The sequence below is a fragment of the Eulemur rufifrons genome, chromosome 7 (genome assembly GCF_041146395.1).
Source record: "Eulemur rufifrons isolate Redbay chromosome 7, OSU_ERuf_1, whole genome shotgun sequence".
NCBI classification, from domain to species: Eukaryota; Metazoa; Chordata; class Mammalia; order Primates; family Lemuridae; genus Eulemur; species Eulemur rufifrons.
Window position 1 is genome coordinate 198,912,411 of NC_090989.1, and position 27,368 is coordinate 198,939,778.

Below are 27,368 nucleotides of genomic sequence, written 5' to 3' on the forward strand. Positions count from 1 at the left end.
TCACTAATAATTGGAGAAATATAAAATGAAACAAAAGGATATCCACTCAAATCCCCAAAAATTGGCAAAATATTTAAAGGATTTTGGAATATCCAGTGATGACTAGGATCTTAGGGAGCAGGAGCTCCCATCTTGCTAGTGGAAGAATAAATTGGCAGAACACACAACAGAGTAATTTGGTCACATGCAGAAGAGTTAGAAAGGTCCTTTCCTTATGACCAAGAAAATACCTGGAAAAAACTTTTGCACATGTACACAAAAAGACATATGAAAAATGTGTTCATAGTAACTGTATTGCTGCTGACAACATCCAAAAATGTCCAGAATGAGTAGATGAATAAATTATATTCATCCAAAGGAATATTACAGTAGATCAGAGAAATGATCTAGAGCCATATGCATCAACATGCATAAATTCTACAAAAATAAAATGAATAAAAATGTAGCTTCAAAATGAAACATAAGGTGTGATACTATTTATGTAAATTTTAAAGTAAACTTTTAATTGAAGTGATCTGTGTAAATATTAAACTAGGCAAAATAATATCTTGCAAACAAACAAAATAAGGCTAGAAGAAAACACCAAATTCAGGACCAGTGGCTGCTTCTGGGGATTAATGTAGGGGAATTAACTAAAACTAAAACAGATTGCAACTTTATCTCTAGTGTTCTCATGTTCTTTATTTTTTTTAAGTTCATATTTTTTTTTATTATTTCTTTTCTTTCAGTATATTATGGGGGTACAAATGTTTAGGGTACATGTATTGCCGTTGCCCCACCCGAGTAAGAGCTTCAAGCGTGTCCATGCCCCAGACAGCGCACACCACACCCATTAGGTGTGTATATACCCACCTCCTCCTCCCCCCATCTGCCCGACACCCGATGAATGTTATTCCTATATGTGCACTTAAGTGTTGATCAGTTAAAACCAATTTGCTGGTGAGTACATGTGGTGCTTGTTTTTCCATTTTTGTGATACTTCACTTAGAATGGGCTCCAGCTCTATCCAAGATAATACAAGAGGGGCTAGATCATCATTGTTTTTGTGGCTGAGTAGAACTCTATGGCATACATATACCACATTTTATTAATCCACTCATGTATTGATGGGCACTTGGATTGTTTCCACATCTTTGCAATTGTGAATTGTGCTGCTATAAACTCATGTTCTTTTATATACATATCTGAAATAAAATGTCTAGATTTATTTTTCTGTGTAACGAGCACAAAATCGTTTATGACATTTTCTGTATCTCCCTATAATTTTTAATTTCTCAAAATCAAATATACATATATGCAATGTGAAGTACTATGAGATCCCTCAAAATGCTAAGACTACAAAAAGCTAGTAAGCATTTTATTAGGACAAGCTTTCTCTCTAGTGTGAAAGGGTGAGTTAATTTACCCGAAATCAAACTGTGATAAATAACTAGTCTCTAAAAGCTGTAAAAAATATATATGTGCTGATGCCGGGTGTATTAGGCTGGATTCCCCCAAAAGCAAAGACTGAGCCAATTAGCAAATGATTCTGGAGAAGAGAAGTGGCGGACTGTGGAGCCTGCCACAAGAAAGGAAGGGAAGACAAGGCAAGGGCGAGTTTCCAAGCTATTCATCACTGGCAGCGAGGGCCAGATTGTGCCGGGACCCTGCGGAGCCAGGAGAAATACCCCTGGTCTCCATCCGCTCTGTTCTTCGGGACCCCGGTCATCAATACTCCGTAAAATGCTAACGCCCTCACATTCCCGGGGTGCCAGGGAGGTTCCACAGTGGCCTCGAAGCCCTGGGGCAGAAGGCTGGACACACACCGTGAAGTGGAGGCAGAGTGCCCTGGGCTCGCACCTGCAGCCGGAGGAAAGTGTGGGAGGGCGGAGGGGCAGGCCCGGCGCCTAATCCAAGGAGAGCGTCTTCGTTTGTCCAAGCGGACAACCGACCCAAATTGAAATAGTAAGGATAGAAGCTAATGGGTAGGTTACAGGTGTGAATTAGTGATGAAGAAAGGGTGACTGACTTTCCTGGAGGCTTTAATGGAAAAGTTCAGGAAAGATCTTTCTGCAACAGTAGGCCTGATGGGAAGAAAAAGGAGAATGTCCCAGACACTTTCTTGACGTAGCAAAGTTCTGAGAGTTTGGTTCTGTTCCAACACTACCCTCCTTCCTTCCCTCCTTTCCTTCCTTCTTTCTGTCCTTACACATCTCTTCAGTCCTTTTATATCACAGTTTTCTTTTCCTGTTAAGTTGTATCCTGAATCTTACTCAATTTAAGCTCAAATTCATAGCAGAAAGTAGTCCAATACCTGAATATTTGTTCTTAATAAATAATGTGAGGCAAGAAGGCAGTTATTTAGTTTGATTCCTTCACCAATAAGTGGTACTGAAAAAAAAATCATTGGTAGAAAATCTGTTTTCTTTATCTTCATAGAGACTTTTTTAATGTGAAATCTATTCCTTTTATAATTATAAACCATTTGAATTTGATCCATTTATTGATCAAAGTTAAGTAAATATTAACATCTCTGATGTACTTTTTAATCCCATACAATTTCATGATATTTTCCACATACTAAACTGTCTCAATCCATCTAATTTGGATACATTTTGAAACTTTCCATGTAAAATGTCAAACATGAGTTTTATTTATAAATATGTTTAAATATCATCATAATCTAGAGAAACAAGTAGCAATAAAGAATGGGGTATAAGAAAAAGCAAAACAAATCTATGGACATAAAAGTGCAAAGATTCGAACTCAGTTTTAAAAATATATTCTGCATGGCTAAACAAAACAAAACAACAAAGCCCCCAAACACCACACATGCACCTTCTGACTTTCATAGTTGATCCTAGTGAACTGGCTGAGACGGATAACCTGAATAAATCAGGCATTAATAGGCAGCGCTTGCCACACTCAGCACTTACTTACTTTATCTTTCCTTTTCGAGTGGGAAGGGCTTCAGCACGAATAGTATAGGGACATGCAAGATGCGTAAAACTGAATGAATTTGTGAGTTAGGTCATACATGGAAGGGAACTGTGGAAAATGTAAAGGGTTTTAAAGACAAATGCTATTACACAAGACCTCTTAAATGTAGAAGACCACTTCATTTTAAGAGCTACCTGCTGGTCTCCGAAGCTTTAAATGTTTCATAATCCAGTCAACAATAAGCGAGTGATGAATTAAAAATATATTTGCATTCAGTTCTAGCCCAGAAGTAAAGCTAGGGTATAATTATTATCCCCAGCAACTCTGGAAGGGAAAGAGCTTTTCAAACCCGGGTCTGGGTGTTTGCTGTTACTAAAGGCCAGCGTCTTCTCTTGTCCTCATAACCCACTTCTCCAGCCACATCGGGTCCCCTCTCCTGACATTCTGGCTTCCGTTTGACTTGTTTCCAGAAAAGTCCAGACATGATTTTACCTGCAAAATGGAGAGGAGAGGAGAAAATATCATATGTCTTGTATTATTCACAGAAACAAGACGATTTTATTTCAGGCCATAATTCACTTGAGAACAGAAAGGGAACTTGGACTTTAATCCATTTGGTCTGGTTTTTTTTAAAGGGGAGCATCTTATGTTTACTCCGAGGGTGTTTCTAACTTCAGGCTTCACCAAATGTGACATTTTGTTCCAGGGAAAAAGTCATTTAGAAGGTGGCTTGGAGCAGGGCATAAGACATCCCTGGGCTTGAATCCGCTGTCAGCCACTCGCTACCGCTGTGGCCTTGAGCTGGTTACTTTTCCTCACTAAGCTTCAGCTTCTTCCTTTATAAAATAAGTACCTCAACGCCCTTTTTTGGTTTCCTTAGCCTTGCCTACACTTCTGCAAATAGTTCTTTTATTACTGGTTTTTAACCTTTGCTGGCCCTTCGAATCACCTGGGAAGCTGAGCCCCGCTCTCAGGCAGGGATGATTCATGGACAGCCACAGTCGGGAGTCCACTGTCTTCTAGGTCTTCAGCCGAAGCATCTGATGTGAATTCTATTTTCTGCTTGGATTCTAAACATAGATATTAGTTTTTAAAATTATGTCTTACATGTATTCCCACTTAATACTCATTGAATACTCATTGAATGCCTACAGACTATAGTAGGCTGTAGAAATACATACATCCACAAAAATTACCTGTTTTTAAGAATTTAAAGTAATGTGTAGAAAATGCATTTAAAACTTATATTTAAAATCGTTTGGACCTTGGCTTAAAGTATGTGCATTGTTATCTGTAATCATATTCATAGTTATCTATTGCTCTGAAAATACACTGTAGACAACAAGACAAGAAAAGAAAAGAAAAGGCATATAGGTTGGGAAGGGGGAAATAAAACCATCTTTGTTCACAGATGACCTGGTTGGCCATATTGAAAATCCCAAAGAACTGACAAAAACAAAACAAATCTAGAACTAATAAGTGATTATAGCAAGGTTGCAGGATACAAGGTTAATACATAAAAGTCAATTGCTTTCCTACACAGCAGCAATGAACAACTGGAATTTGAAGTTAAAAGCACAACACTGTTAACATCAGCAGACAGTGAGGGAGAGCAATATAGAAATATTTAGGTATAAACTAAATAGGTAGAAGATCTATGTGAGAAAAACTCCAAATCTCTGATGAAAGAAATCAAAGATTTAAATAAATGGAAAGATAATCCACGTTCATAAATAAGAATACTCAATCTTGTTACGGTGAGAGGGAGGGGCAAGATGGTGGATGAGAAAAACCGCCAGCCAGAGTGTCTCTGCCAGAAAGACAGATTTTAGAAGAAAGTGAAAAAAAAAAAAAAATAAACAGGCAGACAAACATAGATCAGACGAGGGTCGGAAGGAAGGGTACCTGAAACTACAGGAGACTTCACGGGAAGGAGTTGCAGAGGAGAACTGGAAGGAGAGAGGCTTGGAGACCAGCGACAAGGGTAGATAGAGCAGTTAACTTTCCCCTCCCTTAGATCTTGGACTGCGGGTGGGCTCCTGAGCAGTTGGAGAGACCTGCCTACACCAGCCCAGAGACGGCCGCCGCCAGTGAGCAGTGAGCCTCTTGTGGACAGGGCACCAGGCTCCCAGCTCCCCCGGGACATCTCCTGCCCAGAGACCTGAGCCAATTGGCAGACATCTTATTGCTTCATTCTCCCCTCCCCCTCACCTTCCTGCAGCTGCCAAGAGAGACAATTTAGCCACCACCCGGAGGCAACTGCAGGGAATGGGACCTTTGCTTTTGGGGCCCTACAGCGGACTGAGGGGCACTCAGACTGTGAGCTCCCTACCTGCCACCCTTCCCAGGTGCTGCTTGCCTGGTGACTCCAGCAGAGCAGGGTAAATCCCGAGGAAAAGAGACATCCATTCAGCTTGGGCACCCTGTGGGTGACTTGAGACCAGCACTCTTCTCTCTGGCAGGGTCAGGGATGGATCTCCAGGGCCCAGGGGACAGGCCTGAAGACCAGATCCCATACACCCAGGTCTCCATTGTGTTGCCTGGGAGCACAGAAAGGATATTTGTGAATGAGCCTACTGAGGTGTGTGTGCCTTCAGGAGCAGATAAGTGTGCTCCAGGGGTAACCTTCCTCCCATGGGAGGGCCATGCTCCCAGCCTAGGCTGGGATCCTGGGCAGGGAACCTCCCAGCCTGCATCACAGCCAGGGGAATTCCACTGGCTTGAGGTCCTGTCTGCTGGCAGAGCCCCAGGAGAAACCGAAGAATAGGGGAGGGTGGAAAGGAGTCAGGTCTGCTCCAGATTGCAGGTCTCAGACAGCCCCACCCCTACATGCAGACTTTTTGGCTGAGTGGAGCCATTTCCGCCCCTCCCTGGCAGCTTTGCCCAGAAGCAGAGAACAGACCTTTGACCCCTGCTAACAGCATTTGTGGAGCTTGAGGGCAGGCTCAGCCAACTCGGCTCTGCCTAGCCTCACTCCACTACCTGCCCCCACTGAAGTGCAGAATAAGGACACACCTGGAAGTCCCAGGGCCCCACCCACCACCTGAGGCACTGGAGTGCCTCTCCAGAGGAACGAGAGCCGGTGACAGGACCCCAAAACAACACTGCAGTTTGCTCCTCCCAGCAAGCACCACGTACTGACAGGGAGGTCACTCTGCACACCCTTTTACTGCATCTACTGACTCATGATACAGGGTGTGGTCAAATCTCACCCACAAACACCACCTACTGGCTCAGAGACTAAATAGGGTGTGTCATTATCCAAATGAAAATCTAAAGGTAAGAAGCAACAGCTGATCCAGATGGGAAGGAATCAGCAAAAGAACTCTGGAAGTATGAAGAATCAAACAGAAAGCACACCCCCAAGGGAAACACCAGCTCTCTAGCAATGGATATCAACCAAATTCAGAACCCTAAAATGTCAGAAGAATTTCAAACATGGGGTTGTAAGAAAAATCAATGATATTCAAGAGAAAATGGATAGCCAACACAAAGAAACTACAAAAAAAAATCCAGGACTTGGAAGAAAAATTCACTAAAGAAATTGAAATTAAAGAAAAATAAAACAGAACTTCTAGAAATGAAGAATTTATTCAAGGAATTACAAAACACAGTGGAAAGCCTCAAGAACAGGGTAGATCAAACAAAAGAAAGAATCTCTGGGATTAAAGATAATATCTTTCAATTAAATAAGTCAGTCACAGAGATAGAGCAGAGAAATAAGAGAAAAGAGCAAAGCCTAGAAGAAATGTGGGATTATGTGAAGAGGCCTAATGTGAGAATTGTAGGCATCCCTGAGGGTGAAGAAGAAAATACACAAGCATTGGGTAAGCTATTTGAGGATATAATGGAGGAAAATTTCCCAGGCCTTCCTAAAAATCTAGATATCCCAGTACAAGAAACTCAAAGGACTCCTGGGAGATTCATCATAAACAGGAAGACACCGTGAGACACAGTCATCAGACTGACCAAAATAACCACCAAAGAGGCTCTGCTACGAGCTGTAAGGTGAAAGACGGAGGTAACGTACAAAGGAAAACCCATCAGAATAACGGCAGACTTCTCAACTGAGACCTTACAAGCAAGAAGAGACTGGGGCCCCAGTCTCACTCTCCTCAAACAGAAAAGTGCCCAGCCTAGATCTTGTAACCTGAAAAACTAAGTTTCATATACAAAGGAGAAATAGAGATCTTCTCAGACAAGCAAAGACTGAGGGAATTCATTAAGACAAGATCTGCCCTCCAGGAAGTACTCAAAACAGTGTTACACATGGATCAGCACAATAAACACTCACCAATATAAAATCATGCAAAAGCTAAAGGTCAAAGGCCAAATACCACAATGGCTCAAGAGAGAAAATAAGGCAACAAAATTCAACTCAACAGGATGAACAGAAATCTGCCCTGCTTATCAATTCTCTCAATAAATGTGAATGGCTTGAACTATCCACTAAAGAGACATATGATGGCCAGATGGATAAACATATACACAAGCCAAGTATCAGCTGTCTTTAGGAACACATCTAACCCACAGGGATGCATTCAGACTCAATGTGAAGGGATGGAAAGCAATATTTCAAGCAACAGAAGCCAAAAGCAAGCTGGCATGGCAGTTCTGATTTCAGATAACTTAGTCTTCAAATCAACAAAATTAATCAAAGATGAAGATGGCCACTATATAATGGTGAAGGGCACAATTCAACAAGAAGACATAACAATTCTAAATATTTATGAACCTAACTTAGGTGCACCCAGATTCATAAAGCAAACCCTACTGGATCTAAAGAAAATGATAAAAAAGGAACACTGTAATAGCAGGAGGCTTCACCACCCCACTGAGAGAACAGGACAGATCCTCCAAACAGAAAATAAACAAAGAAACAATTCACTTAAACAGAACTCTAGAACAAATGGGCCTGACTGACATTTACAGAACGTTCTGCCCCAAAACCACTGAATATACGTTTTTCTCATCTAAGATTGACCATATCCTAGGCCCCAGAGCATGTCTCAACAAATTTAAAAAATTAGGAATTATACCATGCATCTTCTCAGACCATAGTGAAATAAAATTAGAAATCAACTCCAACAGAAACTCTCATCTGTATGCAAAGTCATAGAAACTAAAGCACCTTCTGTTAAATAATTATTGTGTTAAGGAGGAAATCAAAATGGAAATCAAAAGATTCTTTGAACTAAATGATAAAGGAGACACAAATTATCAAAATCTGTGGGACACACACCTAAAGCAGTCCTGAAAGGAAAATTTATATCCATAAATGCCTACATCCAAAAGACAGAAAGATCACAAATAAACATTCTAATGAATCATCTCAAAGAACTGGAAAAGGATGACCAAACTGACCCCAAACCCAGCAGAAGAAAACAATTACCAAAGATCAGAGCAGAACTAAATGAAATTGATAACAAAAAACCTATACAGAAGATTAATAAAAAAAAGTTGGTTCTTTGAAAAAATAAACAAAATTGATGCACCTCTTCCTAGATTAATAGAAAGCAGAAAAGAAAGGACTCTAATAAGCTCCATCAGGAAGGAAAAAGGAGAAATGACAATTGATGCCACATAAATACAAGGTATCATCTATCAATACTATGAAAACCTCTATGCACATAAACTGGAAAATGTGGAGGAAATGCACAAATTCTTAGAAACACACAGCCTCCCTAGGCTCAATAAGGAAGAAATGGAATTCCTAAACAGACCAATATAAAGTACCAAAATTGAAGCAACAATAAAAACCCTTCCTAAAAAGAAAAGTTCTGAACCAAATGGTTTCACACTCAAATTTTACCAGACCTACAAAGAACTGGTGCCTATACTTCAGAAATTATTTCACAACATCTAGAAGGAAGGAATCCTCCCCCACATGTTTTATGAAACCAACATCACCCTGATACCAAAATCAGGAAAGGACACAACAAAAAGAAAAAACTACAGACCAATATCCCTTATAAATATAGATGCAAAAATTCTCAACAAAATCCTAGCACACCGAACTCAGGTGCTTATCAAAAAAATAATCCATCATGACCAAGTGGGCTTCATCCCAGAGATGCAGGGATGGCTCAACATTCGCAAATCTATAAATATAATTCATCACATAAGTGGAAGCAAAAACAAAGACCATATGATCCTCTTAATAGACACAGAGAAAGCATTCAACACCCTTTTCTAATAGGAACACTTAATAAAATAGGCATAGACCGGACTTAACTAAAAATGATACAAGCCACATATGACAAACACACAGCCAACATCATACTGAATGGGGAAAAATTGAAAGCATTCCCACTTAGAACTGGAATCAGACAGGGTTGACCTTTCTTGCTGCTTCTATTCAACATAGTGCTGGAAGTCCTAGTCAGAGCAATCAGACAAGAGAAGCAAATCAAGGGCATCCAAATGGGGGCAGAAGAGGTCAAATTATTCTTTGTTGATAATATGATCTTATAGCTATAAAACCCCAAAGATTCTGCTATGAGACTACTGGAATTGATAAACAAATTTAACAAAGTCTCAGGTTAGAAAATCAATGTACAGAAATCAGTAGCATTCCTGTACACCAACAGCAGTCAAACTGAGAACCAAATCAAAGACACAATGCCTTTCACAATAGCAACAAAGAAAATAAAGTACCTAGGAATATATTTAACTAAGGAGATAAAACACCTCTAGAAGGAGAACTACAAAACACTGAGGAAGGAAATAGCAGATGACATAAACAGGTGGAAAGCCATACCATGCTCATGGGTTGGCAGAATCAAGACTGTTAAAATGTCTATACTACCCAAAGTGATCTACAGATTCAATGCAATCCCTGTTAAAATACTGACATCATTTTTCACAGATCTAGAAAAAATAATACTACATTTCTTATGGAACCAGAGAAGACCCCGTGTAGCAAAAGCAATCTTAAGCAAAAAGAACAAATTGGGAGGCATCAATTTACCAGACTGCAAGCTATATTACAAGGCTATAGTACCTAAAACAGCATGGTGCTGGCACAAGAACAGAGACATAGACCAATGGAACAGAACTGAGAACCCAGATATAAAACCATCCTCATGTAGCCATCTAATCTTTGATAAAGCAGACAAAAACATACACTGGGGAAAAGAATCCTTATTCAATAAATGGTGCTGGGAAAATTGGATAGCCATATGTAGAAGACTGAAACAGGATCTGCATGTTTCATCTCTCACAAAAGTCAACTCACGGTGGATAAAAGACTTAAACCTAAGGCATGAAACTATAAGAATTCTAGAAAAAAATGTTGGGAAAACTCTTATGGACATTGGCCTAGGCAAAGAATTTATGAGGAAGACACCAAAGGGAATCACACCAACAACAAAAATAAATAAATGGGATCTGATCAAATTAAACAGCTTCTGCACAGCCAAGGAAATTATTATGAGAGCAAACAGATGACCTACAGAATGGGAGAAAATATTCGCATGCTACACATCTGATAAAGAGCTGATAACTAGAATCTATATAGAACTCAGGAAAATCGCAAGAAAAAAATCAAACAACCTTATCAAAAAGTGGGCAAAGGACATCAACAGAAACTTTTCAAAAGAAGGCAGACTACTGACCAAGAAACATATGAAAAATATACTCAACATGTCTAATCATCAGGGAAATTCAAATCAAAACCACAATGAGATATCACTTATCTCCAGTGAGAATGGCCTTTATCAAAAAGTCCCAAAACAACAAATGTTGGCATGGATGTGGAGAGATAGGAACACTTATACACTGCTGGTGGGATTGCAAACTAGTACAACCTCTGTGGAAAGCAATATGGGGATACCTCAAAGAGCTACAAGTAGAATTACCATTTGATTCAGCAATTCCATTACTGGGCATCTACCCAAAAGAGCAAAAGACATTCTATAAATAAGATATCTGCACTGGAATGTTTATAGCAGCACAATTCACAATTGCAAAGATGTGGAAACAGCCCAAGTGTCCATAAATACATAAGTAGATTAATGAAGTGTCTATATGTACACCATGAATTTCTACTCAGCCACAAAATACAATAGTGATCTGGCACCTCTTGTATCATCCTGGATAGAGCTAGAACCCATTCTGCCAAGTGAAATATCACAAGAATGGAAAAACAAGCACCATATGTACTCACCATCAAATTGATATTAACGGATCACTTAAGTGCTCATATAGTAATAATATTCAGTGGGTGTCAGGCAGATGGGAGGGGGGAGGAGGGTATGGGTATATACACACCTAATGGGTGCAGTGCACACCATCTGGGGAATGGACATACTTGAAGCTCTGACTTGGGTGGGGAAAAGGCAATATATGTAACCTAAACATTTGTACTCCTGTAATATGCTGAAAGAAAAAAATTTTTCTTAATTCTTGTTAAGTTGTCAGTTCTTCCCAACTGGATCTAAAGTTTATGTGCAAAGGCAAAAAAACCCCTGAATAGCCAAAACAATATTGAAGAAGAACAAAGTCAGAAGACTTACTCTACCTAACTTTCAGTTTTGCTATAAAACCACAATAATCAAAATAATGTGCTATTGATGAAAAATAGGCAAATAGATCAAAGAAATGGAATAGAGCACCCAGAAATAGACGCATACAATTGTAGTCAACTGATCTTTGACAAAGGAGCAAAAGCAATTCACTGGAGAAAGAGAATAGTCTTTTCACCAAATGTTGCTGGAATAACTGGAGACCCATATGCAAAAAAAATAAATAAATAAAAAGAATCTTGACACTGTCTTTACACCTTTCACAAAAATTAACTCAAACAATGTATCATTGACCTAAATGTAAAACATAGAATTATAAAACTTGTAAAATATAACATAAAGGGAAATCTAGGTGGCCTTGGATAAAAAGATCAATGGTTTCCAGGGATTTGGGAAGTTTGAGGGAAGAGGAGATGTTGGGAAAATAGGCTAAGAGACATGAAAGGCTTCAGGAGTTTTGCAGGGCTTTGCCTTGAAGCAATCTGTGCGTGTGTTAGTTCACAGACTAGAAGCTGCTCCCAACAATGGAGGCATTGTTAGAGGATGTCTGCAAAGCAATGTTTCTTTGATGCTGCAGGCCATTGCCTTGAGCTTTTTTACACAGCAGAAGCTCCGTTTGGGCCCTGGCTGAGAAGCTGATTAAAGTACCTGCCCAGCAGATAATGTGCAGCTGGAACTATCTTAAACTTCAAGGCTATTCCTGCTTCACTCCTGACCACATGTCTGTGTATTTAGAGAAATAGATTAGATTAGTATACAGACTCAGTGTTCCTACTTTATACATTTTTATCTTTAATTTATATGCTCAGCTAAGTCTGTTTCTAACTTAGGGCTTAACATGTTTATCTTAGAATAATTTTGTAACCATCTATTCTTGTAAACAGAATTAGGCAAGGGTCCCTTAAAAACCTTTTTGAGCCTGGAAACCTCAACGAATGAGCCATACACATAATTCTTTAACCAAGGACTACTAACTGCTGTAACAATAAATACTGATGTGGAATTTCATTCGGGGCCTCACAGCTCACGGGAATACTGGAGGACCCCTGACTCCCCCATCACTTTAAACTGCACTTTGTCTCTCTCTCTGTTATTTTTTTGTCTCTATTATTTCCAAGTCTCTTGCAACGATCCTGCCTGGGACCTGTTTTGCTGGGAGAGTAACTAACTTAATTTTCTATGAACTATTTTATAGTAAACAACTATTTGACATTAAGTGTTCATATGCTCAAATTCTAAAAGTAATCTTTAGTCCCCAACTGAACTTTGTACTCTAAGACTTTTAAAATTTTAATTATATTTATATAATAAATATAATTTTAATCACTAAGTTCTTCCTCATCACTGAAATATTTGCTTTTCTTTATCCCTGGCATCTTGAATCATCTGATGTTGAGGAGCCCCCTGAACTGGGTTTTCGTTTCACATCTGTCTTCAGTTGTGTTCAGCTGGGGGCTGTGACTGGGCTGGGTAGTCCAGAGTGGGATCTTCCCATTCATCTTCACTTTCTTCTACTTCGTCATTTTCTTCTTCTGGTTCAGGAATTTTCTTTTTTTCTTTCTTCTTTGGAGGTTCGCGTTCTCCAAGCACATTTTTAGGACAAGCATAACTTAAGTGACCACTTTCCCCACATTCATAACACTTAGGTTTATCAAAGTCATTTCACCTTCGGATGAGCCCAGCTGCTATTCCACTGTCAATAGCAATGCTTGTTTTTCTCACTCTACCAAATAACTGTTGTTTATTGCCCTGGTACAGTTTTGTGCAGTCTTTATCCAAAAATAAAATAAATGCAACCCCTTTACTCTTCCTGGTATCTTTATCTTCCATTACAGTAACCTTTACAACTTTGCCATACTTGGAAAAGATCCTGCGTAAGTCCTTGTTTGTCAAGGAGAAGGGCTAGTTGGATGTACACTGTGCTCTCACTTGGAGCCAATCCACCCACCACTCATTTCTGCAGGTGGGGTGGGTCCAGGAGACCAGAAGAGCATGAGCCAGAGCCGTCAGCTTAGCTTGGGGCTCAACCCCGACTCCTCCCAGCCCCTCGCAGCAGCCTTAGCACCGCGTGTCCTGGGAGGGGTTAGGCGTGGAGATGAGATTGTTGCCTTTGCTGGCATTTTGATAGGAATTGTGTTATATCTACAGATCTGTTTGTGGAGAATTGACATCTTTACTATGTTGAGTCTTTCAGTTGATGAACACAGTATGTCTCTCCATTTAACTAGGTCCTTGATTTCTGTATTCAGCCTTTTGCAATATTCAGTATATAGATTCTGTACATTTTTTTTATATTTATGTCGCTTTCATTGAGAGGGCACAATTATAAATGGTATTGTTTTTTTAAATTTTAGTTTCTACATGTTTGTTCCTAGTATATAAAAATGTGGTTGATTTTTTGTGTCGATCTTTTATTGTACAAATGTGCTGAACTCACTAGTTCCAGGAGGTTTGTTTAGCAAAATTCCTTGGGATTTTCTGTGTAGATGATCATGTCCTCTGTCATGTCAATAGACATGTGTCAATAAACACGTCTGTGTCAATAGACACAATTTTATTTCTTCCTTTCCAATCTGCATGGAAAGGAAGAAATTTTTCTTGCCTTATTATACTTGCTGGAACTTTCAGTATAATAGTGAATATGAGTAGTGAGATTGGACACCCTTGCCTTGTTTCTGATCTTAGGGAAAAGAATTCAGTCCTTCACTGTTCACTGTGACTTCAGCTGTAGTTTTTTTGGTAAATGCTTTTTGCAAGTTCAGAAGGTTTCCCTCTATTCCTGGTTTGCTGCAAGTTTTTATCATTAGTTGATGGTGGATTTTGTCAAATGCTTTTTTTGTGTCAGTTGATATGATCATAAACCTTTCTCTTTTTTAGCCTATTGATGGATGGATTGATTTTTGGATATTGAACCAACTTTGCATACCTGGAATAAATCCCAGTTGGTTGTGGTATATCATCCTTTTTATTGTTGGATTCAATTTGCTAGGATTTTGATGGTTTTTGTATTTAAGGTCATAAGAAATATTGGTGTGTAGTTTTCTTTTTCTTCCTCCTTCCCTCCCTCCTTCTCTCTCCCTCTCTCTTTTTTTCCTTCTGTCATTGTCTAATTTTGGTATCAGGATAACATTGGCCTCACATAACAAGTGGAGAAATGCTCCCTCCCCTTCTATTTTTCTGGGACAGATTGTGTAAAATTGGTATTAATTCTTCTGTAAATGTTTGGTAGAATTCTCCAGTGAAACTGTGCCTAGGGATTACTCTTCTTAGAGGCTTTTTAATTGTAAATCAAATTTTCTTAATGGTTATATGACTATTCAGATGATCTGTTTCATCTTGGTTGCATTTTGATAGTTTATGCTTTTCAAGGAATTAGGCCATTTCTTCTATGTTCTTGAATTTATGAGCATAAACTTTCTCCTGTTAGTCCCTTGTTTTCTCTTTAACAGCTGCAGGATCTGTAGGGACATCTCATTTTGTTCTGATATTGGTGATTTGTATATTATCTCTTTTTATTTTTATTGTTATCAACTTTCCTAGAAGTTTATCAACTATTGATTTTTTAATGGGCCAGCTTTTTGTTTCATTGATATTTCTCTATTGTTGTCTTGTTTCAATTTCTTTGATTTTTGCTCCTATTTTTATTATGTCCTCCCTTCTGCTTGCTTTGATTTAATTTAGGTTTTCCTTTCCTATTTTGTTGAAGTGAGATTATGAATTTGAGATCTTTTCTTTTCTTTTTTTTTTTTTTATGAGACAGAGTCTCACTCTGTTGCCCAGGCTAGAGTGAGTGCTGTGGCGTCAGCCTAGCTCACAGCAACCTCAAACTCCTGAGCTCAAGGGATCCTCCTGTCTCAGCCTCCCGAGTAGCTGGGACTACAGGCATGCACCACCATGCCTGGCTAATTTTTTCTATATATATTTTTAGCTGTCCATATAATTTCTTTCTATTTTTAGTAGAGATGGGGTCTCGCTCTTGCTCAGGCTGGTCTCGAACTCCTGAGCGCAAACGATCTGCCCACCTCGGCCTCCCAGAGTGCTAGGATTACAGGCGTGAGCCACCGCGCCCGGCCGAGATCTTCTCTTTTTTCAATCAAGCTGTTGGTGCTGTAAATTTCCTCCTCAGCACTGGTTTAGCTGCATCCCACAAAAATGGATGTATGGTATTTTCATTTTTATTTACTTCTCTGAATTTTTAAATTTTTAAATTGACAAATAATAATTGTACATATTTATAAGGTACATAGTGATAGTTCAATATACATAATGTATACTGATAAGATCAGGGTAATGAGCATAGCCATTATCTCAAACACTCATCATTTCTTTGTGTTGGGAATGTTCAATATCCTCCTTCTAGCTATTTGAAACTATATAAACATCTCTGTATTTTTAAATCTCCTTTGAAACTTCCTGTTTGGCCCACAGATTATTTAGAACTGTGTTGTTTAATAGCAAAGTTTTAAGATACTTTATTGGCTTTCTCTTATTGATTCCTTATTTGATATTTTATGGTCAGAGAACATACTCTGTATAATTGTCAGTTTACCTCTTTCTCCTTTCAGCTCTATCAATTTTGCCTCAGTATTTTGAAGCTCGCTTGTGTGGTGCATACACATCTAAGTCTTCTTGGTGGATTAACCCTTCTATCGTTAAGTAATGTTTCTCTTCATCCCTAGTATTTTTCTGTGCTCAGAAGTCTACTTTATCTGATATTAATATAGCCAAATCTGCTTTTTTAAAAATGTTTGCATTACATTTTTACATATTTTTCTTTCAATCTATGTTATAACTACTTTTCAAGTGAGTTTCCTGTTGGCAGCATATAGTTAGGTTGTGTGTTTTTTACCCACTCTCCCAACCTCTGTCTTTAGTATATTTAGACCATTTTGCTTGATGTAATTATTGAAATGTTAGGACTTAAGTCTTCCATTTTATTTTTTGTTTTCTGTTGTTCTCTCTGTTTTTGTTTTTCTGTTTCTATTTTCTTGCCTTTCTGTGAATTTCTTGGCAATTTTTCTATTTTAATGAGATTTCTTTATAGTTTTGTTTCTTTTGTCTGTTTGTTTTCAATATATTGCTCTGCATAGTTTCTTACGGATTTTCCTAAGTTATATAATCAGTTTCTTACTGATTATATAACTTGCATATGTAAATGCTCACAGACTACTGGTATTTACATTTTACTACTTTACGTGAACTGTACATACCTTACTTCCTCTTAGTATCTTTACCCAACCCAGTTTTTAAGTATAACTGTTTTCAATATTTACTCTACATATACTAAGTACTACATTAGATGGTGTTATACTTTTTGCTTCACCCATAAAATATGATTTAGAAACTCATAAGGAGGCTAGTCTATTTACTCCTGTTTTTGCCCATTCATTTGTTTTTATCTTACTGATGTCCAAGCCTTCTTCTGTTATTGCTTCTTTTCTTTTGGAGAACTTTTCTTAGCCATTCTTTAAGGGTCAGTCAGCTAGCAACAAATTCTTAGTTTACCTTCATCTGAGCATGTCTTTATTTTCTCTTCATTACTGAAGGATACTTTTACCAGACATAGATTCACAATGTATAGTTCTTTTCTTCGAGCACTTGAAAAATGGTTTCCACTTCCTTCTGGTATCATGATTCCAGATAACTGCTTTCATAATTGTTTTCCTTTGTCTTCAGTTTAATTGTAACATGTTTTTGGTATGGGTTTCCTTGGGTTTATCCTATTTGGGATTCATTTAGCTTATTTAATCTGTAGATTTAGGTCTTTTGCCAAATTTAGAAAGTTTTCAGCCATTATTTCTTTGCATACTTTTTCAGCTCCATTATGAATGCTAGATCTTTTGTTATAGTCTCACAGGTCCTGCAAATACTGTTCTTTATTTCTTAACTTTTTCTCTTTGTTGTTCAAACTGGTTAATTTTTATTGTTTATCTTCAAATTCACCAATTTTTTCCATTGTCATATTGATTCCACTATAAAATCCATCCAGTGAGTTTTTGGTTTTCTTTTCCCCCAGTTATTGTACTGTTCAATTATGTAATTTCCATTTGGTTCTTCTTTATGTCTTCTATTTCTTTGGGTGAGATTTCCTGTTTTTTCATTTGTAAAGTACATTTGTAATTGCTTTTTTGAAGTATTTTTATGATGGCTGCTTTAAAATCCTTGCCAATTAATTTCAAAATTTGATTCATCTTGGTATTGGCATCTGTAAATTGTCTTTTCTCATTCTAGTTGCAGTTTCCCTGGTTCTTGGTAAGACAAGTGGGTTATCATTGTATCCTGACATTTGGATATTATGTTAAGAAACTTTAGATCCTACTTAAATCTTCTTTTCTAGCAGGCAGTCACCCTATTTAAGTCTAGTGCACAGGTCCTGGTCTGCTTTTGTGGGCTGTGATTCTAATGACTGGAACCACATCTGTGCTGTCTCTGTCTCTGCGGGGAAGGGAGTGGGGTACATGGGCTGGGTCACCTTTTGCCACTGATGCAACAGGTATGAACAGGAAAATTAAAAGTAAAACATCAAGATGTATTCAGAAAATGAAATTTTCTTCTTTTTCTTCTTCTCTCTCTCTGTTCAGAGGAATCAGTTTTACATATGGCTCCATTTCAGGTTCTCTAATCACTTCCAGTTTTAGAGAACTTCCAGTTCTCCTTCAGGGAACTTTTCCACAAAATCTAATCATCACCACCCCCCCCCCCATCCCTCCTCTGGAAATCTCCCACTATCCAGTCCTTCACTTCCTTCTTGGCTGCATGTCTCGGGAATCAGAGTTGAAAAGGCCCATTGCTCGTCAGCGGTGGGCAGGGGGACCATCAGCTCCCATGACTGAGCACGTGTCTGTGGTTCACTACCTCAGCTGTGCTCCCCGTGCTGGCTCCTTTGTGTGGTTTGCTGAGTGATTCTGGGGCTCCCTCATGTCTGCAGGTTCCTTCCTGCCTCCTGCCCCATCCCCAGCACTCCTCAGTCTCTTCCCCCCTTTCCTTCTCTGAGTGACCTGTTGTGGGGCTGGTTTATGGGCCCCATTCCCAGGCCTCTTCTATCCCATCCTTCAGCTCATAGGATTACAGAAATCTTTGCCCTACCATGCAGACATATGCAGGTACTTCACTTACCATTTAGTCGTTCCTGCCACGCATCTCTCTCCTGACTGTCTTTCCTGGCAGGCACTTCTTACTTAAAGGTTCACATCCAAGAAGCAACTCCCAGCCCCTCTTCCCATAATCTTGTGTGCCTCCCTCCCCCCCAAATATCATTCTACCTCCTTCTCAAAGACCACAGACTCACTCTCTTTCCTTTCTACTCTCATATCTTGTCCCTCCTGTCTTGAGGCCCCTCAACTACTAGACATTGTCTGATAAAGATCAGGCTTGGTAGATCACTTGGGGTCACTGTCACATTGCTTCGGAAGTTGCCACCCAGGTCCCCACTAGCACTGAGTGACCAGCTGCTCCTAAGGCCTTCACACTGTTACTCTTAAACCAGCTGTTCTGCCATCTCCACTCATCACTGCTGAGGAAAGAGTCCTCCTGGGTCTCCGGCACGACTGCCCATCATGCTGGGTTTCCGAGAGTGCAGAAGCCTGGCTGTGCTTTTCCCACCTTTCTCAGGGCTATTCGCAAGCAAGCAACGGGAGAAATGGTGTGATGTTTCTCTCTGGGATCAAGAAGAGGCTTGTTCACTGCTTGCTATTAAAGCAGTGGATTCTTCACATTCACGTTCTTCTCATACAACTCACTGTGTGTGCAGATGTCATCTGGGGCTCTGGGTCCGCCCAAGGGGTCTTCGGGGACAAGAGGAACCAACACAAACATGGGAATGCTCTGGCTGCTTGCTATGCTGTGAGTAATAAAGATTTTTGTCTCTGACCCAGGAGTCTCTTTTCTTCTGTCAACATCCATGAAATAGTAGCAGGCTAATTTATTAGATCAAAATTTAAAAATCAGATGTGTTCAAAAAACAAAATTTTTCCCTCTAACCACTTTCCTTCACTTCCTCTTCCTCCCTATTTCTCTGTCTCTTTCTCTCAAATTCCAGACCTGATGCTTTGCTACCCTTAGGACTTCCACCCTCTGTCAGCTGCTCACAGCTACCCCCAATTCAATTCTTCTTTGCCTTAGGCAAAAAGGCAAAACATGATGAATCTGATCACATAGCCAGAATTCATCTCTCTTCTCTTCTTTAGGACAATTTAGAAAATAATAAACTGTTGTATCATTTAGTTTTTACAGTTGTCTCTTACCAACATGGGTGGGGCTGATCCCTGTCCTTGCAGAAGCACCGGGAGGCTCCTTGGGCTTGCCCGGTCCTCAGCCTGCTCCATAGGGTGAAATATCATTTGAGCTCAAGGAGGTTTCTACTTACTTCAGTGTTATAATTTCCCATTCGATAATCCAACTTCCCAAGCAATGGAAAACCTCCCTCTTCCTACAAGAAGCCCTGGCCTACGGCCTCTCCCCCGAAGCACATGCACAATAGAGAAGGCCGTCTGGGCATCTTCCATATCCCCACTGGGTCTGCACCCACCCTCCAGCAGAAGGAAACTGCTTAACGTCCACTGGTCAGTGGGAAACGGACACATGTCTGGAATTGTCCCTCATCAGGGAGAGCTCAGACTTCCACTAGAGCTGGGGGCTGCCATGCGCATGAGCTAAGCCCTTTCTTTCCATATATTAATATGTCATTTTATCAGCTGGGCCTTGTTATATGTAACAGGAAGGTGGTGACTTAGAAAATACGTTTTTAATCTGTATTGATAAAATGAAGCAGAAATTCATGAGATTAAAATGAATACTTCCCTTCACCTGAGTGATCCACACCGGTGACCTCCTGGACTTCACCAGGGGCATGGGGCAATTGCTCATGCCCTCCCCACTCTCTTTCGCTTTGATTTGTGTTTTTAGCTTAAAAGTCTTCCACTGAGAACAATATGGCATTAGGAAGATTAAAACTTTGAAGTGATAAACACTTGGGACTTGAGACCTGTTCTCAAAAGATAAATTAGCTCAATCCAAATTGCCCAGGAAGTGTCATACAATGATATGAATTTTAGCATCTCTTTCAATGCCTGCTCTTGTGTTTGGTAATATAAAGAAAGCTGTGCCTAACATAACAAGGTGCTTCCTTTTCTATCTCTGCCTCTTCCCAAGGGAGATGAAGAGTTGCTAGAAAAATACAGGAGAGAAAAGAACCTTGGCTCTGAGCCAGGGCTGAGAAAATAACATGGAGTGGAAGAAACCCTGGAAACAGGCATAAGGACCTCAGCACCCAGCACACCATCTTTAAGCCACGTACAGAAATGCAGCAGCAATATGCTAAGAACATTACTATAACATTAATAAGGAATGAGAACACTATGGAAAATTATATATATTTTTTCTGCTTGCGATATAGAACCAAGGCAAACCTATGTGAAACTTACAATTATATAAGCGCCCGTAGGGAATTAACCAGTCACAGCAGATGGCCTGCTGTCCCCTTGTTAATTGCTGCAAATGAATGAGTGTTTTGTCCTTTAAGATTTTAAATTCTGGCTTGTAATCACCATATGGTCTCCTCTCATCTGCATAGTTATCTGTCATTTTAACAGTGACTTAATTATCATATGGCAAAAATATTTGCAGAGTGAATAATGAATTGGTACTAGAAAAAATACTCATTAGAGTCCTTTTCTGAAAGTGATTCCTGAGCATCACCTCATGTCCCCAAAACCTAACCGCTCAGAAAGTAAAGGTGTGTCATGGTGTGAAGTGTGAAGTAAACCCACTTTTATGTTTCAATGTTAGTTTCATAACAACCTGAGCTTATTAAGTTTTACTAATTTTGCACAAACTGAAATGAAAACTTAGCTTAATTATCAAAACTCGTGCGATCTCCTGGCCTCCAGCCTCGCACACTCATCCCCCCCCCCCCCCCCCCCCCCCCCCCGAGCACGCTGGGTTGCTGCTTGGCTGTCCACCTCCCCCACAGAGTGGGGGAGGTGGACAGCCAAGTTCCAGTCCAAGTTCCAGAAAAGCTGTTTCCTTTTCCTTCCATGAATGTAGCTCTCTTACACCGTGGTTTTGTGTTTGTTTTATCGTTTTCTTTCCTGGAGTGGTGGGTTTGTGAGAATCAGCTGCAGCTGTCCCCGATGGTCCCTACATTAGGATGTTGAAAGTGGATGGAGGGGTCCTCTGAAGAAGCAAGTCACATCTGGCCTCATTTGGACAGCAAGATGCAGACACAGGTGCTTGCAAAATTATTGTGCCACACACAATTTCTTCTCTTGTTCGTTAAGTAAAGGGGCAATTGTAGCTCATTTTCTTCCCAGAAGTTTTTACCTGGGACTGGTTTGTCCCCTGAGGTAATGCTAACTGAATTTGGCTATAGTATCTCTCTGTGTTGCACTCCTTTGTGTAATTGAGTTTCTCCACTTTACTTCGAGGAAAAGAGTGAGGGTTGGAGCAAGGATAGTGAGAGAGAGAGAGAGAAAGAAGAAGAAATTGAAAAAGTCGGCGTCACATCAAGTGTGGCATCTTCCTCAAGTCAGGCACGAAAGAGGGCCATGCGTGTGGTGGCGCCTGAGACACTTTCACAGGCTGGAATGGGACCATGGCACTTCTGGAAAAAAGAATAGCCCCTTAAAAACATTATCTAGGAAATAACATTTACAACTTCCAGGGAGAGACGGCTGTGGAACGCTGATCATCCCTACCAGCACCTGACGAAATGAACAGCAAGAGAACAAAGCCCGCGCGCATAGCTCATCAGTCGGCAGGCGAGGAGAAGGGGGATTTACAGCCATAACCTCTGTGGCCTGACGGTCACAGGAAGAAACACAACAGCCTGGCTTGGTTTGGAGAACTTTTAACCTCAAAACACTTCCCTAAATAAAGGGAAAGTGTGCAAACAGAATTTTGAGAATTCTCACTAACACTCCTCTTGCGGCCACATGTTACCGGAGAAAAGGGGCTGGGGGTAGGGGGCAGACACAAAGAAAACCTAAGAACGGTGATGCCCCTCTCTGACTGCAGGGTCCGGGTGGGAGAGGCAGCTGGGGTCTTTTGAGCTCACCGTTTTTGTCCCTTCAAGCTGGGAGGGGAGTAAAGGCAAGCTTGTTAAAGTAACAAGAGTCTAATAATTCTCATGAATAGGTAGAAACGTAAAAGAACGGAAGAGAAGCGGGAAGCAGAAACCGTAAGATCCCTGGAAGCAGGAGAGACGGGAAGGAGCACGGCAGGCTCTGGGAAGGAGACGGGGTCTCAGCCCCGGCCCTGGAGCGGGTGCGCCACAGGGGCTACTCGGTTAAGACTGAGGCTCCCACGGTAGGCGCAGGAGTCCGAGTCACCCCACAGCAATAAATGTCTCTGGCACTTGATGGAGCCAAATTGCAGAAGAAATAGGAGCCGGGCAGGCCGTTCAAGGTTGCGCCCGGCCCCAGCTGAGCTCCCCCATCCTGAAGGGGCCAACCTAGGAAGGCAGAGAGGACAGCGAGGTTGTGCCATGTCTCGTTAGTAAAATAAGACAACATCTCTAATGCCAAACTCCAGTGTGCTTGAAGCAGGGCAGCTGAGGGCAGGGGAAACTCAGAAACCGCGGGAACATGAGGGCGCCAGGCCTGGCGGCTGCAGGAACAGCACAACAGGACAGGGTGAGGGACGTACCCTGCGCAGCGCAGCCCCAGCAAGGCCGCCAAGCTTCACAGGAGTCATCGATGAGGAAGCTTTAGAGGGGATGATTAAACTGATGTTAAGCCCTTTGGGAATTTACCAACGCCTATGGCTACTACAACTACCAGCAGCAATGAAGTAGATCAGGCTGGAGAACATTCCCTCCTGGTTGCCATGGGAGCGCAACGAGCAGAGACGACAAGTCAAGCGGGACGGGGCTTGTGTGCAGTTCCACTGCAGCCTTATCTTCAGCGTTTGCAAGAAAATTTCCCAAGTCAGTGGCTCTCAGTTTTGCTCCGGACCATCGGTAAGAAATACATTTTTAATCACACACACACCTTTAGATTACTAACATATTTTTTATTTGAAAGTATATACTTTTATTACATGTAATGCATTCTGGTATTTTTTATACACCCCTGTGCTATTTTATTTTGTAAATACTGATGCAGTGATAAGACCCTAAGGTGACCCCCAATGATTTGCACCTCCTGTGTTGGAGCCTTTAGATAACCCCTTCCCCTAGACTGTGGGCAGGACCTGTGACTTGTTTTCTAACTCATAGAATATGGCAAAGGTAACCATATGCTACTTTCACAATTTTGTTATGTTATCTTGACTTCCATCTTAGCAGACTGGAATGAGAGATTCTCCTTGCTGGCTCAATTAAAAAAAACAGCCATGTTGAGGAAGCCCACATGATAAGGAACTGCAGAAGGCCACTAGCAACACGGGTAGCCCCTAGGATGGAGGGTGGTCTCCAGCCAACAGCTGGCAAACAGCAGGAGCCCTCAGCCATACAGCCACAAGGAAATGAATTCTGTCAACTACTTGAATGAGCTTAGAAGTGGATTCTTCCCCAGTGGAGACTCCAGATGAGAATGCAGCCCAGCTGGCACCTTGATCACAGCCCTATGAGACCCTGAGCACAGCACCCAGGAAAGCTGTGCTCAGATTCCTGACCCACGGAAACTGTGAGATAACAAATACGTGTTGTTACAAGCTGCTAGTTTTGTGGTATTAATAATTGGTTATACAACAATAGAAAACTAATTCAGCAGATCACAACTCACTTAATAGATTTCATGATCCATTCATGAGTTGCAGAAAAACATAGATTTAGTCAACTGAAAGCTACATATATTTTTGATTCTGCAGGAATGTGACCTTATGATAACAATACATCTTGTAAGTATATCTGTTATAGGAAATTGAATTTATGTGCTGACAAAAGAAAACTAAAGAAATGTGGCCTATACATATTTAAAGTGATGACTCAGAATTTTTTTTTCTGAAATGAAACAAGAATCAAATCTGCAGATTTAAAAAGCACACCACATTATGGAGAAAATGATATAGAAAAGTCACCACCAAGCCATACCCTGGTAAAATAATTAGACTCCAAAAATAAAGAAAAGATAATTTGGGCATCTACTAAAAAAGATCAAGTGACTCAGAAGGAGAAAAATAATAAGACCTGATTCAGATATCTCCTCCGCCACCATGGCAGAGCCTGCCAGCTGTTCAACAAAACCCTTTTTTTCTGCTTCCTGGGCACACGGCCCTTCAACATTCCCCAGCCACTGTGCAGATAGGTGGGCCATTGGCCAGATCTGGCCAACATTGACTTAGTGGAAGTGGTTGTGCCATTTTGGGCCTCAGCTTAAGAAAGCCACTCTGCCCTTTCCAGACACTGCTTCTCCTCTGCCAGCTGCACACCAGAAGAAACCAGACCCTAGGAGTAGGTGGGTCCACATTACAAAGGAAGCCTAAGTTACTGAATGACCACAAAGAAGAGTGCTTTATTGCCAGTCAGAACCATCCCTTTCGCAGTGTTTTGTGGTAAGAAATACATTTTTATCATATATGTACCATAATATCTTCTGGGTCTATTTTTATAGATGTGAGCATTACTGCAACTAATACATGAGCATTCAATGTCAGAAAGGAGCCAAGCTATGCTTGTGAGGAACTCAAGGAAAAAAACATGACCCAAGAATTTTATAGTCAACAATTAGTTTTCTAAGTATATAGGCAACAAACATGCTCAAGCATGCAGTAAATCAAGGAATATGATTCTCTATAAGGCCTTAAAAAATAATCTACAAGGGAATGATTTTTAAGCAATTAAATGCTAACAGAGAAATTGTAACAAAAGGATTGACCATAAGCACTCAACATGTATAAATGTAGAATAAACTTTTGCAACAAAATATCAATGTCATAAGAAATGACAATTCATAAATAACAATGTAAACGGCAAAACCTTGGAGGTGAAGTTGTGGAGATGGTGGGAAATTGTTTAGATGTGCTGCTTCATCATCTTTTACAGTAGGTGACTTAAAGATTTTTCAAAGTTGATAACTCAAGCAAAAATTGAGGTATAATTTTATCTATAGGCAAAAAATAAACAATAGAAAAATGAGGAATAACAACATGATGAAAAGGAGGAATAATAGTGGGGGGAGGTAGGAGGCAATAAGAATATATTAAGTATCTCATTGATCATACAAAAAAGTCTGTTTTATACCAGCAATCCCCGACCTTTTTGGCGCCAGGGACTGGTTTCATGTAAGACAGTTTTTCCATGGACCTGGGGTGGGGGATGGTTTGGGGATGATTCAAGTGCATTATATTTATTGTGCACTTTATTTCTATTATTATTACATTGTCACTTGCCACTCACTGATAGGGTTTTGATATGAGTCTGCAAGCAATTGACTTATTATAGTCTCTGTGCAGTGAAATCTCTCTGCTAATGACAATCTGTATTTGCAGCCACTCCCCAGCACTAGCATCACTGCCTCAGCTCCATCTCAGATCATCAGGCATTAGATTCTCATAAGGAGTGTGCAATCTAGATCCCTCCATGCACAATTTACAGTAGGGTTCAAGCTCCTATGAGAATCTAATGTCCCCGCTGATCTGACAGGAGGTGGAGCTCAGGTGGTGATGCAAGAGATGGAGAGCAGCTGTAAATACAGATGAAGCTTTACTCACTCATCGGCCACTCACCTCCTGCTGTGCAGCTCTGTTCCTAACAGGCCACCGACCAGTACAGGTCCACGGCCTGGGGGTGGGGGACCATAGTTTTATAATACCTAAACAATGAATTAAGTAATTATACAAAGTTATTCTTACAAAAGTTAATCTATAAATGGGTGCAAAAACACAATTAGATAAAATGAACAAGATCTAATATTTGATAGTACAATAGAGTGCCTATAGTCAACAATATGTTAGTGTATATTTGTAAATAATTGAAAGAGCTGGAATTGGTATGTTTCCAAAACAAAGAAATGATAAATGCTTGAGGTCATGGATACTTCAATTACCCTGATTTGATTATAGACATTATATGCTTGTATCAAAGCATCACATGTACCCCATAAATATAAACTATTATGTACCCATAATAATTAAAATTTTTTTAAAAATTTTAAAAAGCACAGAAAACAAATGGCCGATGTCTTGGCTTTTGAGTTCCAAAATAAAGTCTTAAAATTTACAGTAAAAAAAATAAGTAAATCTATAATTAAAAAGGTATCACAAACTTTATAAATTATCAAAAAACATTATATATAAAGATAGCCAAAGAAAACAAAGGCCGTAGAGAAAAGGTTTTTTTAAAGAAGCAATATATAGGAAGGTTTAGCATAAAATAAGATGACAGAACTGAGACCAAAGATATTTGCCATATCATTAAATGCTAATGGAACAAACTTACTAATTTAAAAAACTTCAGATGGGTGCTAGGAAAACTGGATATCTGCATGCAAAAGAATGAAGTTGGACCCTCATCTTACACTATATACAAAAATTAACTCAAATGGATCAAAGACCTAAAAGTAAGACATAAAACTATAAAACTCTTAAAAGAAAATATAGTGGAAAATCTTAATGACATTGGGTTTGGGAATGATTTCTTGAATAAGACTTTAAACTTCCGTGCATCAAAGGATGTACAGAATAGGGGGAAATATTTGCAAATCATGTATCTGATAAGAGGTTAATATTCAGAATATATAAAGAACTACAGCTCAACAACAAAAAAACAAACAATTTTTCTTTTTTTGGAGAAAACGTCTCATTCTACCACCTGGGCTAGAGTGCAGTGGTGTCATCATAGCTCACTGCAACCTCAAACTCCTGGATTCAAGCAATTTTCCTGCTAATTTTTCTATTTTTGTAGAGATGGGTACTTGCCATGTTACTCAGACTGGTTTTGAATTCCCGGCCTCAAATGATCCTCCTTTCTTGGCCTCCCAAAGTGCT

At 40.0% G+C, this 27,368-nt stretch overlaps 1 pseudogene; it reads right to left on the reverse strand.

The window, feature by feature from the left end:
* Nucleotides 1-12,763: 12,763 nt before the first annotated feature.
* Nucleotides 12,764-23,135, reverse strand: LOC138385898 (zinc finger CCHC-type and RNA-binding motif-containing protein 1 pseudogene; annotated as a pseudogene).
* Nucleotides 23,136-27,368: the final 4,233 nt, after the last annotated feature.